The following is a 12,500-nucleotide window of genomic DNA, read 5'->3' as shown; positions in this document are numbered from 1 at the left end:
GGGTCGGGCCTGGTTAGTACTTGGATGGGAGACCGCCTGGGAATACCAGGTGCTGTATGCTCTTTTGCTCATTCACTTAGAAACTGAAATCTTGCAATATGCACAAGTAGTCCTTCATGAAAGGGGCTGGAAGCTGTTTTCATTTTGACACGAGAGAGAGAGAGAGAGAGAGAGACCACCTTGCATTGTCAATTGCTAAATCTGTATATGGATAAGTAGCCTATGGTTGTCAACTTATTTCGTACGGCCATACCAGCCTGGCAACGCCCAATCTCGTCTGATCTTGGAAGCTAAGCAGGGTCGGGCCTGGTTAGTACTTGGATGGGAGACCGCTTGGGAATACCAGGTGCTGTATGCTCTTTTGCTCATTCACTTAGAAACTGAAATCTTACAATATGCACAAGTAGTCCTTCATGAAAGGGGCTGGAAGCTGTTTTCATTTTGACACGAGAGAGAGAGAGAGAGACCACCTTGCATTGTCAATTGCTAAATCTGTATATGGATAAGTAGCCTATGGTTGTCAACTTATTTCGTACGGCCATACCAGCCTGGCAACGCCCGATCTCGTCTGATCTCGGAAGCTAAGCAGGGTCGGGCCTGGTTAGTACTTGGATGGGAGACCGCCTGGGAATACCAGGTGCTGTATGCTCTTTTGCTCATTCACTTAGAAACTGAAATCTTGCAATATGCACAAGTAGTCCTTCATGAAAGGGGCTGGAAGCTGTTTTCATTTTGACACGAGAGAGAGAGAGAGAGACCACCTTGCATTGTCAATTGCTAAATCTGTATATGGATAAGTAGCCTATGGTTGTCAACTTATTTCGTACGGCCATACCAGCCTGGCAACGCCCGATCTCGTCTGATCTCGGAAGCTAAGCAGGGTCGGGCCTGGTTAGTACTTGGATGGGAGACCGCCTGGGAATACCAGGTGCTGTATGCTCTTTTGCTCATTCACTTAGAAACTGAAATCTTGCAATATGCACAAGTAGTCCTTCATGAAAGGGGCTGGAAGCTGTTTTCATTTTGACACGAGAGAGAGAGAGAGAGAGAGAGAGAGAGACCACCTTGCATTGTCAATTGCTAAATCTGTATATGGATAAGTAGCCTATGGTTGTCAACTTATTTCGTACGGCCATACCAGCCTGGCAACGCCCGATCTCGTCTGATCTCGGAAGCTAAGCAGGGTCGGGCCTGGTTAGTACTTGGATGGGAGACCGCCTGGGAATACCAGGTGCTGTATGCTCTTTTGCTCATTCACTTAGAAACTGAAATCTTGCAATATGCACAAGTAATCCTTCATGAAAGGGGCTGGAAGCTGTTTTCATTTTGACACGAGAGAGAGAGAGAGAGAGAGAGACTACCTTGCATTGTCAATTGCTAAATCTGTATATGGATAAGTAGCCTATGGTTGTCAACTTATTTTGTACGGCCATACCAGCCTGGCAACGCCCGATCTCGTCTGATCTCGGAAGCTAAGCAGGGTCGGGCCTGGTTAGTACTTGGATTGGAGACCGCCTGGGTATACCAGGTGCTGTATGCTCTTTTGCTCATTCACTTAGAAACTGAAATCTTGCAATATGCACAAGTAGTCCTTCATGAAAGGGGCTGGAAGCTGTTTTCATTTTGACACGAGAGAGAGAGAGAGACTACCTTGCATTGTCAATTGCTAAATCTGTATATGGATAAGTAGCCTATGGTTGTCAACTTATTTCGTACGGCCATACCAGCCTGGCAACGCCCAATCTCGTCTGATCTCGAAAGCTAAGCAGGGTCGCGTCTGGTTAGTACTTGTATGGGAGACCGCCTGGGTATACCAGGTGCTGTATGCTAATTTGCTCATTCACTTAGAAACTGAAATCTTGCAATATGCACAAGTAGTCCTTCATGAAAGGGGCTGGAAGCTGTTTTCATTTTGACACGAGAGAGAGAGAGAGAGAGAGAGAGAGAGACCACCTTGCATTGTCAATTGCCAAATCTGTATATGGATAAGTAGCCTATGGTTGTCAACTTATTTCGTACGGCCATACCAGCCTGGCAATGCCCGATCTCGTCTGATCTAGGAAGCTAAGCAGGGTCGGGCCTGGTTAGTACTTGGATGGGAGACCGCCTGGGAATACCAGGTGCTGTATGCTCTTTTGCTCATTCACTTAGAAACTGAAATCTTGCAATATGCACAAGTAGTCCTTCATGAAAGGGGCTGGAAGCTGTTTTCATTTTGACTTGAGAGAGAGACCACCTTGCATTGTCAATTGCTAAATCTGTATATGGATAAGTAGCCTATGGTTGTCAACTTATTTCGTATGGCCATACCAGCCTGGCAACGCCCGATCTCGTCTGATCTCGGAAGCTAAGCAGGGTCGGGCCTGGTTAGTACTTGGATGGGAGACCGCCTGGGAATACCAGGTGCTGTATGCTCTTTTGCTCATTCACTTAGAAACTGAAATCTTGCAATATGCACAAGTAGTCCTTCATGAAAGGGGCTGGAAGCTGTTTTCATTTTGACACGAGAGAGAGAGAGAGACCACCTTGCATTGTCAATTGCTAAATCTGTATATGGATAAGTAGCCTATGGTTGTCAACTTATTTCGTACGGCCATACCAGCCTGGCAACGCCCGATCTCGTCTGATCTCGGAAGCTAAGCAGGGTCGGGCCTGGTTAGTACTTGGATGGGAGACCGCCTGGGAATACCAGGTGCTGTATGCTCTTTTGCTCATTCACTTAGAAACTGAAATCTTGCAATATGCACAAGTAGTCCTTCATGAAAGGGGCTGGAAGCTGTTTTAATTTTGACACGAGAGAGAGAGAGAGAGAGAGAGACCACCTTGCATTGTCAATTGCTAAATCTGTATATGGATAAGTAGCCTATGGTTGTCAACTTATTTCGTACGGCCATACCAGCCTGGCAACGCCCGATCTCGTCTGATCTCGGAAGCTAAGCAGGGTCGGGCCTGGTTAGTACTTGGATGGGAGACCGCCTGGGAATACCAGGTGCTGTATGCTCTTTTGCTCATTCACTTAGAAACTGAAATCTTGCAATATGCACAAGTAGTCCTTCATGAAAGGGGCTGGAAGCTGTTTTCATTTTGACACGAGAGAGAGAGAGAGAGAGAGAGAGAGACTACCTTGCATTGTCAATTGCTAAATCTGTATATGGATAAGTAGCCTATGGTTGTCAACTTATTTCGTACGGCCATACCAGCCTGGCAACGCCCGATCTCGTCTGATCTCGGAAGCTAAGCAGGGTCGGGCCTGGTTAGTACTTGGATGGGAGACCGCCTGGGAATACCAGGTGCTGTATGCTCTTTTGCTCATTCACTTAGAAACTGAAATCTTGCAATATGCACAAGTAGTCCTTCATGAAAGGGGCTGGAAGCTGTTTTCATTTTGACACGAGAGAGAGAGAGAGAGAGAGAGACCACCTTGCATTGTCAATTGCTAAATCTGTATATGGATAAGTAGCCTATGGTTGTCAACTTATTTCGTACGGCCATACCAGCCTGGCAACGCCCAATCTCGTCTGATCTTGGAAGCTAAGCAGGGTCGGGCCTGGTTAGTACTTGGATGGGAGACCGCTTGGGAATACCAGGTGCTGTATGCTCTTTTGCTCATTCACTTAGAAACTGAAATCTTGCAATATGCACAAGTAGTCCTTCATGAAAGGGGCTGGAAGCTGTTTTCATTTTGACACGAGAGAGAGAGAGAGAGACCACCTTGCATTGTCAATTGCTAAATCTGTATATGGATAAGTAGCCTATGGTTGTCAACTTATTTCGTACGGCCATACCAGCCTGGCAACGCCCGATCTCGTCTGATCTCGGAAGCTAAGCAGGGTCGGGCCTGGTTAGTACTTGGATGGGAGACCGCCTGGGAATACCAGGTGCTGTATGCTCTTTTGCTCATTCACTTAGAAACTGAAATCTTGCAATATGCACAAGTAATCCTTCATGAAAGGGGCTGGAAGCTGTTTTCATTTTGACACGAGAGAGAGAGAGAGAGAGAGAGACTACCTTGCATTGTCAATTGCTAAATCTGTATATGGATAAGTAGCCTATGGTTGTCAACTTATTTTGTACGGCCATACCAGCCTGGCAACGCCCGATCTCGTCTGATCTCGGAAGCTAAGCAGGGTCGGGCCTGGTTAGTACTTGGATTGGAGACCGCCTGGGTATACCAGGTGCTGTATGCTCTTTTGCTCATTCACTTAGAAACTGACATCTTGCAATATGCACAAGTAGTCCTTCATGAAAGGGGCTGGAAGCTGTTTTCATTTTGACACGAGAGAGAGAGAGAGAGACCACCTTGCATTGTCAATTGCTAAATCTGTATATGGATAAGTAGCCTATGGTTGTCAACTTATTTCGTACGGCCATACCAGCCTGGCAACGCCCGATCTCGTCTGATCTCGGAAGCTAAGCAGGGTCGGGCCTGGTTAGTACTTGGATGGGAGACCGCCTGGGAATACCAGGTGCTGTATGCTCTTTTGCTCATTCACTTAGAAACTGAAATCTTGCAATATGCACAAGTAGTCCTTCATGAAAGGGGCTGGAAGCTGTTTTCATTTTGACACGAGAGAGAGAGAGAGAGAGAGACCACCTTGCATTGTCAATTGCTAAATCTGTATATGGATAAGTAGCCTATGGTTGTCAACTTATTTCGTATGGCCATACCAGCCTGGCAACGCCCGATCTCGTCTGATCTCGGAAGCTAAGCAGGGTCGGGCCTGGTTAGTACTTGGATGGGAGACCGCCTGGGAATACCAGGTGCTGTATGCTCTTTTGCTCATTCACTTAGAAACTGAAATCTTGCAATATGCACAAGTAGTCCTTCATGAAAGGGGCTGGAAGCTGTTTTCATTTTGACACGAGAGAGAGAGAGACCACCTTGCATTGTCAATTGCTAAATCTGTATATGGATAAGTAGCCAATGGTTGTCAACTTATTTCGTACGGCCATACCAGCCTGGCAACGCCTGATCTCGGAAGCTAAGCAGGGTCGGGCCTGGTTAGTACTTGGATGGGAGACCGCCTGGGAATACCAGGTGCTGTATGCTCTTTTGCTCATTCACTTAGAAACTGAAATCTTGCAATATGGACAAGTAGTCCTTCATGAAAGGGGCTGGAAGCTGTTTTCATTTTGACACGAGAGAGAGAGAGAGAGAGACTACCTTGCATTGTCAATTGCTAAATCTGTATATGGATAAGTAGCCTATGGTTGTCAACTTATTTCGTACGGCCATACCAGCCTGGCAACGCCCGATCTTGTCTGATCTCGGAAGCTAAGCAGGGTTTGGGCCTGGTTAGTACTTGGATGGGAGACCGCCTGGGAATACCAGGTGCTGTATGCTCTTTTGCTCATTCACTTAGAAACTGAAATCTTGCAATATGCACAAGTAGTCCTTCATGAAAGGGGCTGGAAGCTGTTTTCATTTTGACACGAGAGAGAGAGAGAGAGAGACCACCTTGCATTGTCAATTGCTAAATCTGTATATGGATAAGTAGCCTATGGTTGTCAACTTATTTCGTACGGCCATACCAGCCTGGCAACGCCTGATCTCGTCTGATCTCGGAAGCTAAGCAGGGTCGGGGCTGCTTAGTACTTGGATGGGAGACCGCTTGGGAATACCAGGTGCTGTATGCTCTTTTGCTCATTCACTTAGAAACTGAAATCTTGCAATATGCACAAGTAGTCCTTCATGAAAGGGGCTGGAAGCTGTTTTCATTTTGACACGAGAGAGAGAGAGAGAGACCACCTTGCATTGTCAATTGCTAAATCTGTATATGGATAAGTAGCCTATGGTTGTCAACTTATTTCGTACGGCCATACCAGCCTGGCAACGCCCGATCTCGTCTGATCTCGGAAGCTAAGCAGGGTCGGGCCTGGTTAGTACTTGGATGGGAGACCGCCTGGGAATACCAGGTGCTGTATGCTCTTTTGCTCATTCACTTAGAAACTGACATCTTGCAATATGCACAAGTAGTCCTTCATGAAAGGGGCTGGAAGCTGTTTTCATTTTTACACGAGAGAGAGACAGAGAGAGAGAGACACTGCCTTGCATTGTCAATTGCTAAATCTGTATATGGATAAGTAGCCTATGGTTGTCAACTTATTTCGTACGGCCATACCAGCCTGGCAACGCCCGATCTCGTCTGATCTCGGAAGCTAAGCAGGGTCGGGTCTGGTTAGTACTTGGATGGGAGACCGCCTGGGAATACCAGGTGCTGTATGCTCTTTTGCTCATTCACTTAGAAACTGAAATCTTGCAATATGCACAAGTAGTCCTTCATGAAAGGGGCTGGAAGCTGTTTTCATTTTGACACGAGAGAGAGAGAGAGAGACCACCTTGCATTGTCAATTGCTAAATCTGTATATGGATAAGTAGCCTATGGTTGTCAACTTATTTTGTACGGCCATACCAGCCTGGCAACGCCCGATCTCGTCTGATCTCGGAAGCTAAGCAGGGTCGGGCCTGGTTAGTACTTGGATGGGAGACCGCCTGGGAATACCAGGTGCTGTATGCTCTTTTGCTCATTCACTTAGAAACTGAAATCTTGCAATATGCACAAGTAGTCCTTCATGAAAGGGGCTGGAAGCTGTTTTCATTTTGACACGAGAGAGAGAGAGAGACCACCTTGCATTGTCAATTGCTAAATCTGTATATGGATAAGTAGCCTATGGTTGTCAACTTATTTCGTACGGCCATACCAGCCTGGCAACGCCGATCTCGTCTGATCTCGGAAGCTAAGCAGGGTCGGGCCTGGTTAGTACTTGGATGGGAGACCGCCTGGGAATACCAGGTGCTGTATGCTCTTTTGCTCATTCACTTAGAAACTGAAATCTTGCAATATGCACAAGTAGTCCTTCATGAAAGGGGCTGGAAGCTGTTTTCATTTTGACACGAGAGAGAGAGAGAGAGACCACCTTGCATTGTCAATTGCTAAATCTGTATATGGATAAGTAGCCTATGGTTGTCAACTTATTTCGTACGGCCATACCAGCTTGGCAACGCCCGATCTCGTCTGATCTCGGAAGCTAAGCAGGGTCGGGCCTGGTTAGTACTTGGATGGGAGACCGCCTGGGAATACCAGGTGCTGTATGCTCTTTTGCTCATTCACTTAGAAACTGACATCTTGCAATATGCACAAGTAGTCCTTCATGAAAGGGGCTGGAAGCTGTTTTCATTTTGACACGAGAGAGAGAGAGAGAGAGAGAGACACTACCTTGCATTGTCAATTGCTAAATCTGTATATGGATAAGTAGCCTATGGTTGTCAACTTATTTTGTACGGCCATACCAGCCTGGCAAAGCCCGATCTCGTCTGATCTCGGAAGCTAAGCAGGGTCGGGTCTGGTTAGTACTTGGATGGGAGACCGCCTGGGAATACCAGGTGCTGTATGCTCTTTTGCTCATTCACTTAGAAACTGAAATCTTGCAATATGCACAAGTAGTCCTTCATGAAAGGGGCTGGAAGCTGTTTTCATTTTGACACGAGAGAGAGAGAGAGAGAGAGACCACCTTGCATTGTCAATTGCTAAATCTGTATATGGATAAGTAGCCTATGGTTGTCAACTTATTTTGTACGGCCATACCAGCCTGGCAACGCCCGATCTCGTCTGATCTCGGAAGCTAAGCAGGGTCGGGCCTGGTTAGTACTTGGATGGGAGACCGCCTGGGAATACCAGGTGCTGTATGCTCTTTTGCTCATTCACTTAGAAACTGAAATCTTGCAATATGCACAAGTAGTCCTTCATGAAAGGGGCTGGAAGCTGTTTTCATTTTGACACGAGAGAGAGAGAGAGAGAGAGAGACCACCTTGCATTGTCAATTGCTAAATCTGTATATGGATAAGTAGCCTATTGTTGTCAACTTATTTCGTACGGCCATACCAGCCTGGCAACGCCCGATCTCGTCTGATCTCGGAAGCTAAGCAGGGTCGGGCCTGGTTAGTACTTGGATGGGAGACCGCTTGGGAATACCAGGTGCTGTATGCTCTTTTGCTCATTCACTTAGAAACTGAAATCTTGCAATATGCACAAGTAGTCCTTCATGAAAGGGGCTGGAAGCTGTTTTCATTTTGACACGAGAGAGAGAGAGAGAGACCACCTTGCATTGTCAATTGCTAAATCTGTATATGGATAAGTAGCCTATGGTTGTCAACTTATTTTGTACGGCCATACCAGCCTGGCAACGCCCGATCTCGTCTGATCTCGGAAGCTAAGCAGGGTCGGGCCTGGTTAGTACTTGGATGGGAGACCGCCTGGGAATACCAGGTGCTGTATGCTCTTTTGCTCATTCACTTAGAAACTGAAATCTTGCAATATGCACAAGTAGTCCTTCATGAAAGGGGCTGGAAGCTGTTTTCATTTTGACACGAGAGAGAGAGAGAGAGAGAGAGACCACCTTGCATTGTCAATTGCTAAATCTGTATATGGATAAGTAGCCTATGGTTGTCAACTTATTTCGTACGGCCATACCAGCCTGGCAACGCCTGATCTCGTCTGATCTCGGAAGCTAAGCAGGGTCGGGGTTGCTTAGTACTTGGATGGGAGACCGCTTGGGAATACCAGGTGCTGTATGCTCTTTTGCTCATTCACTTAGAAACTGAAATCTTGCAATATGCACAAGTAGTCCTTCATGAAAGGGGCTGGAAGCTGTTTTCATTTTGACACGAGAGAGAGAGAGAGAGAGAGACCACCTTGCATTGTCAATTGCTTAATCTGTATATGGATAAGTAGCCTATGGTTGTCAACTTATTTCGTACGGCCATACCAGCCTGGCAACGCCCGATCTCGTCTGATCTCGGAAGCTAAGCAGGGTTGGGCCTGGTTAGTACTTGGATGGGAGACCGCCTGGGAATACCAGGTGCTGTATGCTCTTTTGCTCATTCACTTAGAAACTGAAATCTTGCAATATGCACAAGTAGTCCTTCATGAAAGGGGCTGGAAGCTGTTTTCATTTTGACACGAGAGAGAGAGAGAGAGAGAGAGAGACCACCTTGCATTGTCAATTGCTAAATCTGTATATGGATAAGTAGCCTATGGTTGTCAACTTATTTTGTACGGCCATACCAGCCTGGCAACGCCCGATCTCGTCTGATCTCGGAAGCTAAGCAGGGTCGGGCCTGGTTAGTACTTGGATGGGAGACCGCCTGGGAATACCAGGTGCTGTATGCTCTTTTGCTCATTCACTTAGAAACTGAAATCTTGCAATATGCACAAGTAGTCCTTCATGAAAGGGGCTGGAAGCTGTTTTCATTTTGACACGAGAGAGAGAGAGAGAGAGAGAGACCACCTTGCATTGTCAATTGCTAAATCTGTATATGGATAAGTAGCCTATGGTTGTCAACTTATTTCGTACGGCCATACCAGCCTGGCAACGCCTGATCTCGTCTGATCTCGGAAGCTAAGCAGGGTCGGGGTTGCTTAGTACTTGGATGGGAGACCGCTTGGGAATACCAGGTGCTGTATGCTCTTTTGCTCATTCACTTAGAAACTGAAATCTTGCAATATGCACAAGTAGTCCTTCATGAAAGGGGCTGGAAGCTGTTTTCATTTTGACACGAGAGAGAGAGAGAGAGACCACCTTGCATTGTCAATTGCTAAATCTGTATATGGATAAGTAGCCTATGGTTGTCAACTTATTTCGTACGGCCATACCAGCCTGGCAACGCCCGATCTCGTCTGATCTCGGAAGCTAAGCAGGGTCGGGCCTGGTTAGTACTTGGATGGGAGACCGCCTGGGAATACCAGGTGCTGTATGCTCTTTTGCTCATTCACTTAGAAACTGAAATCTTGCAATATGCACAAGTAGTCCTTCATGAAAGGGGCTGGAAGCTGTTTTCATTTTGACACGAGAGAGAGAGAGAGAGAGAGAGACCACCTTGCATTGTCAATTGCTAAATCTGTATATGGATAAGTAGCCTATGGTTGTCAACTTATTTTGTACGGCCATACCAGCCTGGCAACGCCCGATCTCGTCTGATCTCGGAAGCTAAGCAGGGTCGGGCCTGGTTAGTACTTGGATGGGAGACCGCCTGGGAATACCAGGTGCTGTATGCTCTTTTGCTCATTCACTTAGAAACTGAAATCTTGCAATATGCACAAGTAGTCCTTCATGAAAGGGGCTGGAAGCTGTTTTCATTTTGACACGAGAGAGAGAGAGAGAGAGAGAGACCACCTTGCATTGTCAATTGCTAAATCTGTATATGGATAAGTAGCCTATGGTTGTCAACTTATTTCGTACGGCCATACCAGCCTGGCAACGCCCGATCTCGTCTGATCTCGGAAGCTAAGCAGGGTCGGGCCTGGTTAGTACTTGGATGGGAGACCGCTTGGGAATACCAGGTGCTGTATGCTCTTTTGCTCATTCACTTAGAAACTGAAATCTTGCAATATGCACAAGTAGTCCTTCATGAAAGGGGCTGGAAGCTGTTTTCATTTTGACACGAGAGAGAGAGAGAGAGAGACCACCTTGCATTGTCAATTGCTAAATCTGTATATGGATAAGTAGCCTATGGTTGTCAACTTATTTCGTACGGCCATACCAGCCTGGCAACGCCTGATCTCGTCTGATCTCGGAAGCTAAGCAGGGTCGGGGCTGCTTAGTACTTGGATGGGAGACCGCCTGGGAATACCAGGTGCTGTATGCTCTTTTGCTCATTCACTTAGAAACTGAAATCTTGCAATATGCACAAGTAGTCCTTCATGAAAAGGGCTGGAAGCTGTTTTCATTTTGACACGAGAGAGAGAGAGAGAGAGAGAGAGAGAGAGAGAGAGACCACCTTGCATTGTCAATTGCTAAATCTGTATATGGATAAGTAGCCTATGGTTGTCAACTTATTTCGTACGGCCATACCAGCCTGGCAACGCCCGATCTCGTCTGATCTCGGAAGCTAAGCAGGATCGGGCCTGGTTAGTACTTGGATGGGAGACCGCCTGGGAATACCAGGTGCTGTATGCTCTTTTGCTCATTCACTTAGAAACTGAAATCTTGCAATATGCACAAGTAGTCCTTCATGAAAGGGGCTGGAAGCTGTTTTCATTTTGACACGAGAGAGAGAGAGAGAGAGAGACCACCTTGCATTGTCAATTGCTAAATCTGTATATGGATAAGTAGCCTATGGTTGTCAACTTATTTTGTACGGCCATACCAGCCTGGCAACGCCCGATCTCGTCTGATCTCGGAAGCTAAGCAGGGTCGGGCCTGGTTAGTACTTGGATGGGAGACCGCCTGGGAATACCAGGTGCTGTATGCTCTTTTGCTCATTCACTTAGAAACTGAAATCTTGCAATATGCACAAGTAGTCCTTCATGAAAGGGGCTGGAAGCTGTTTTCATTTTGACACGAGAGAGAGAGAGAGAGAGACCACCTTGCATTGTCAATTGCTAAATCTGTATATGGATAAGTAGCCTATGGTTGTCAACTTATTTCGTACGGCCATACCAGCCTGGCAACGCCTGATCTCGTCTGATCTCGGAAGCTAAGCAGGGTCGGGGCTGCTTAGTACTTGGATGGGAGACCGCTTGGGAATACCAGGTGCTGTATGATCTTTTGCTCATTCACTTAGAAACTGAAATCTTGCAATATGCACAAGTAGTCCTTCATGAAAGGGGCTGGAAGCTGTTTTCATTTTGACACGAGAGAGAGAGAGACCACCTTGCATTGTCAATTGCTAAATCTGTATATGGATAAGTAGCCTATGGTTGTCAACTTATTTCGTACGGCCATACCAGCCTGGCAACGCCCGATCTCGTCTGATCTCGGAAGCTAAGCAGGGTCGGGCCTGGTTAGTACTTGGATGGGAGACCGCCTGGGAATACCAGGTGCTGTATGCTCTTTTGCTCATTCACTTAGAAACTGACATCTTGCAATATGCACAAGTTGTCCTTCATGAAAGGGGCTGGAAGCTGTTTTCATTTTGACACGAGAGAGAGAGAGAGAGAGAGAGACTACCTTGCATTGTCAATTGCTAAATCTGTATATGGATAAGTAGCCTATGGTTGTCAACTTATTTCGTACGGCCATACCAGCCTGGCAACGCCCGATCTCGTCTGATCTCGGAAGCTAAGCAGGGTCGGGCCTGGTTAGTACTTGGATGGGAGACCGCCTGGGAATACCAGGTGCTGTATGCTCTTTTGCTCATTCACTTAGAAACTGAAATCTTGCAATATGCACAAGTAGTCCTTCATGAAAGGGGCTGGAAGCTGTTTTCATTTTGACACGAGAGAGAGAGAGAGAGAGAGAGACCACCTTGCATTGTCAATTGCTAAATCTGTATATGGATAAGTAGCCTATGGTTGTCAACTTATTTCGTACGGCCATACCAGCCTGGCAACGCCTGATCTCGTCTGATCTCGGAAGCTAAGCAGGGTCGGGGCTGCTTAGTACTTGGATGGGAGACCGCTTGGGAATACCAGGTGCTGTATGCTCTTTTGCTCATTCACTTAGAAACTGAAATCTTGCAATATACACAAGTAGTCCTTCATGAAAGGGGCTGGAAGCTG

At 46.6% G+C, this 12,500-nt stretch overlaps 29 non-coding genes and 14 pseudogenes across 29 annotated transcripts in view; all 43 read left to right on the top strand.

Annotated features, from left to right (window-relative positions):
- The window catches only part of LOC146249479 (5S ribosomal RNA), a 119-nt gene extending 58 nt beyond the window's left edge, over nt 1-61 (top strand). The window contains exon 1 of the ribosomal RNA XR_014732724.1: nt 1-61. This exon is cut by the window's left edge and continues 58 nt beyond it. This is a non-coding gene — a ribosomal RNA (5S ribosomal RNA).
- Nucleotides 62-239: 178 nt separating this feature from the next.
- Nucleotides 240-358, top strand: LOC146249478 (5S ribosomal RNA). Its single transcript, XR_014733549.1, has one exon. It is a non-coding gene; the product is annotated as a 5S ribosomal RNA (ribosomal RNA).
- Nucleotides 359-530: 172 nt separating this feature from the next.
- LOC146249477 (5S ribosomal RNA) lies at nt 531-649 on the top strand. The gene has a single exon (XR_014732723.1). It is a non-coding gene; the product is annotated as a 5S ribosomal RNA (ribosomal RNA).
- Nucleotides 650-821: 172 nt separating this feature from the next.
- On the top strand, nt 822-940 carry LOC146249476 (5S ribosomal RNA). Its single transcript, XR_014732722.1, has one exon. It is a non-coding gene; the product is annotated as a 5S ribosomal RNA (ribosomal RNA).
- Nucleotides 941-1,124: 184 nt separating this feature from the next.
- Nucleotides 1,125-1,243, top strand: LOC146249475 (5S ribosomal RNA). Its single transcript, XR_014732721.1, has one exon. It is a non-coding gene; the product is annotated as a 5S ribosomal RNA (ribosomal RNA).
- A 178-nt stretch (nt 1,244-1,421) lies between these two features.
- Nucleotides 1,422-1,540, top strand: LOC146249474 (5S ribosomal RNA; annotated as a pseudogene).
- Nucleotides 1,541-1,710: 170 nt separating this feature from the next.
- LOC146249473 (5S ribosomal RNA) lies at nt 1,711-1,829 on the top strand (annotated as a pseudogene).
- A 184-nt stretch (nt 1,830-2,013) lies between these two features.
- Nucleotides 2,014-2,132, top strand: LOC146249472 (5S ribosomal RNA; annotated as a pseudogene).
- Nucleotides 2,133-2,296: 164 nt separating this feature from the next.
- Nucleotides 2,297-2,415, top strand: LOC146249471 (5S ribosomal RNA). Its single transcript, XR_014733180.1, has one exon. It is a non-coding gene; the product is annotated as a 5S ribosomal RNA (ribosomal RNA).
- Nucleotides 2,416-2,585: 170 nt separating this feature from the next.
- On the top strand, nt 2,586-2,704 carry LOC146249470 (5S ribosomal RNA). Its single transcript, XR_014732719.1, has one exon. It is a non-coding gene; the product is annotated as a 5S ribosomal RNA (ribosomal RNA).
- Nucleotides 2,705-2,882: 178 nt separating this feature from the next.
- LOC146249469 (5S ribosomal RNA) lies at nt 2,883-3,001 on the top strand. The gene has a single exon (XR_014732718.1). It is a non-coding gene; the product is annotated as a 5S ribosomal RNA (ribosomal RNA).
- Nucleotides 3,002-3,183: 182 nt separating this feature from the next.
- Nucleotides 3,184-3,302, top strand: LOC146249468 (5S ribosomal RNA). The gene has a single exon (XR_014732717.1). It is a non-coding gene; the product is annotated as a 5S ribosomal RNA (ribosomal RNA).
- A 178-nt stretch (nt 3,303-3,480) lies between these two features.
- On the top strand, nt 3,481-3,599 carry LOC146249467 (5S ribosomal RNA). The gene has a single exon (XR_014733548.1). It is a non-coding gene; the product is annotated as a 5S ribosomal RNA (ribosomal RNA).
- A 172-nt stretch (nt 3,600-3,771) lies between these two features.
- On the top strand, nt 3,772-3,890 carry LOC146249466 (5S ribosomal RNA). The gene has a single exon (XR_014732716.1). It is a non-coding gene; the product is annotated as a 5S ribosomal RNA (ribosomal RNA).
- A 178-nt stretch (nt 3,891-4,068) lies between these two features.
- On the top strand, nt 4,069-4,187 carry LOC146249465 (5S ribosomal RNA; annotated as a pseudogene).
- Nucleotides 4,188-4,359: 172 nt separating this feature from the next.
- LOC146249464 (5S ribosomal RNA) lies at nt 4,360-4,478 on the top strand. The gene has a single exon (XR_014732715.1). It is a non-coding gene; the product is annotated as a 5S ribosomal RNA (ribosomal RNA).
- Nucleotides 4,479-4,654: 176 nt separating this feature from the next.
- Nucleotides 4,655-4,773, top strand: LOC146249463 (5S ribosomal RNA). Its single transcript, XR_014733179.1, has one exon. It is a non-coding gene; the product is annotated as a 5S ribosomal RNA (ribosomal RNA).
- Nucleotides 4,774-4,941: 168 nt separating this feature from the next.
- On the top strand, nt 4,942-5,050 carry LOC146249462 (5S ribosomal RNA; annotated as a pseudogene).
- A 174-nt stretch (nt 5,051-5,224) lies between these two features.
- On the top strand, nt 5,225-5,344 carry LOC146249461 (5S ribosomal RNA; annotated as a pseudogene).
- Nucleotides 5,345-5,518: 174 nt separating this feature from the next.
- LOC146249460 (5S ribosomal RNA) lies at nt 5,519-5,637 on the top strand (annotated as a pseudogene).
- A 172-nt stretch (nt 5,638-5,809) lies between these two features.
- Nucleotides 5,810-5,928, top strand: LOC146249459 (5S ribosomal RNA). The gene has a single exon (XR_014732713.1). It is a non-coding gene; the product is annotated as a 5S ribosomal RNA (ribosomal RNA).
- Nucleotides 5,929-6,108: 180 nt separating this feature from the next.
- On the top strand, nt 6,109-6,227 carry LOC146249458 (5S ribosomal RNA). The gene has a single exon (XR_014733809.1). It is a non-coding gene; the product is annotated as a 5S ribosomal RNA (ribosomal RNA).
- Nucleotides 6,228-6,399: 172 nt separating this feature from the next.
- Nucleotides 6,400-6,518, top strand: LOC146249457 (5S ribosomal RNA). The gene has a single exon (XR_014733393.1). It is a non-coding gene; the product is annotated as a 5S ribosomal RNA (ribosomal RNA).
- A 170-nt stretch (nt 6,519-6,688) lies between these two features.
- On the top strand, nt 6,689-6,806 carry LOC146249456 (5S ribosomal RNA; annotated as a pseudogene).
- Nucleotides 6,807-6,978: 172 nt separating this feature from the next.
- Nucleotides 6,979-7,097, top strand: LOC146249455 (5S ribosomal RNA). The gene has a single exon (XR_014733442.1). It is a non-coding gene; the product is annotated as a 5S ribosomal RNA (ribosomal RNA).
- A 180-nt stretch (nt 7,098-7,277) lies between these two features.
- On the top strand, nt 7,278-7,396 carry LOC146249454 (5S ribosomal RNA; annotated as a pseudogene).
- Nucleotides 7,397-7,572: 176 nt separating this feature from the next.
- On the top strand, nt 7,573-7,691 carry LOC146249453 (5S ribosomal RNA). Its single transcript, XR_014733392.1, has one exon. It is a non-coding gene; the product is annotated as a 5S ribosomal RNA (ribosomal RNA).
- Nucleotides 7,692-7,869: 178 nt separating this feature from the next.
- Nucleotides 7,870-7,988, top strand: LOC146249452 (5S ribosomal RNA). Its single transcript, XR_014733076.1, has one exon. It is a non-coding gene; the product is annotated as a 5S ribosomal RNA (ribosomal RNA).
- A 172-nt stretch (nt 7,989-8,160) lies between these two features.
- Nucleotides 8,161-8,279, top strand: LOC146249451 (5S ribosomal RNA). The gene has a single exon (XR_014733391.1). It is a non-coding gene; the product is annotated as a 5S ribosomal RNA (ribosomal RNA).
- A 178-nt stretch (nt 8,280-8,457) lies between these two features.
- Nucleotides 8,458-8,576, top strand: LOC146249450 (5S ribosomal RNA; annotated as a pseudogene).
- Nucleotides 8,577-8,752: 176 nt separating this feature from the next.
- On the top strand, nt 8,753-8,871 carry LOC146249449 (5S ribosomal RNA). The gene has a single exon (XR_014733226.1). It is a non-coding gene; the product is annotated as a 5S ribosomal RNA (ribosomal RNA).
- Nucleotides 8,872-9,051: 180 nt separating this feature from the next.
- LOC146249448 (5S ribosomal RNA) lies at nt 9,052-9,170 on the top strand. The gene has a single exon (XR_014733390.1). It is a non-coding gene; the product is annotated as a 5S ribosomal RNA (ribosomal RNA).
- Nucleotides 9,171-9,348: 178 nt separating this feature from the next.
- Nucleotides 9,349-9,467, top strand: LOC146249447 (5S ribosomal RNA; annotated as a pseudogene).
- Nucleotides 9,468-9,639: 172 nt separating this feature from the next.
- LOC146249446 (5S ribosomal RNA) lies at nt 9,640-9,758 on the top strand. The gene has a single exon (XR_014732712.1). It is a non-coding gene; the product is annotated as a 5S ribosomal RNA (ribosomal RNA).
- Nucleotides 9,759-9,936: 178 nt separating this feature from the next.
- Nucleotides 9,937-10,055, top strand: LOC146249445 (5S ribosomal RNA). The gene has a single exon (XR_014733388.1). It is a non-coding gene; the product is annotated as a 5S ribosomal RNA (ribosomal RNA).
- A 178-nt stretch (nt 10,056-10,233) lies between these two features.
- LOC146249444 (5S ribosomal RNA) lies at nt 10,234-10,352 on the top strand. The gene has a single exon (XR_014733075.1). It is a non-coding gene; the product is annotated as a 5S ribosomal RNA (ribosomal RNA).
- Nucleotides 10,353-10,526: 174 nt separating this feature from the next.
- LOC146249443 (5S ribosomal RNA) lies at nt 10,527-10,645 on the top strand (annotated as a pseudogene).
- A 192-nt stretch (nt 10,646-10,837) lies between these two features.
- Nucleotides 10,838-10,956, top strand: LOC146249442 (5S ribosomal RNA). Its single transcript, XR_014733406.1, has one exon. It is a non-coding gene; the product is annotated as a 5S ribosomal RNA (ribosomal RNA).
- A 176-nt stretch (nt 10,957-11,132) lies between these two features.
- On the top strand, nt 11,133-11,251 carry LOC146249441 (5S ribosomal RNA). The gene has a single exon (XR_014733387.1). It is a non-coding gene; the product is annotated as a 5S ribosomal RNA (ribosomal RNA).
- Nucleotides 11,252-11,425: 174 nt separating this feature from the next.
- Nucleotides 11,426-11,544, top strand: LOC146249440 (5S ribosomal RNA; annotated as a pseudogene).
- A 168-nt stretch (nt 11,545-11,712) lies between these two features.
- LOC146249439 (5S ribosomal RNA) lies at nt 11,713-11,831 on the top strand. Its single transcript, XR_014732711.1, has one exon. It is a non-coding gene; the product is annotated as a 5S ribosomal RNA (ribosomal RNA).
- A 178-nt stretch (nt 11,832-12,009) lies between these two features.
- LOC146249438 (5S ribosomal RNA) lies at nt 12,010-12,128 on the top strand. The gene has a single exon (XR_014732710.1). It is a non-coding gene; the product is annotated as a 5S ribosomal RNA (ribosomal RNA).
- A 178-nt stretch (nt 12,129-12,306) lies between these two features.
- LOC146249437 (5S ribosomal RNA) lies at nt 12,307-12,425 on the top strand (annotated as a pseudogene).
- The last annotated feature ends 75 nt before the right edge of the window (nt 12,426-12,500 follow it).

The sequence above is a fragment of the Hypomesus nipponensis genome, chromosome 19 (assembly GCF_054491055.1).
Source record: "Hypomesus nipponensis isolate SF chromosome 19, ASM5449105v1, whole genome shotgun sequence".
Lineage (NCBI taxonomy): Eukaryota > Metazoa > Chordata > Actinopteri > Osmeriformes > Osmeridae > Hypomesus > Hypomesus nipponensis.
The sequence above is the reverse complement of the archived record's forward strand: the minus strand, read 5'-3'. Positions and strand labels throughout refer to the sequence as shown.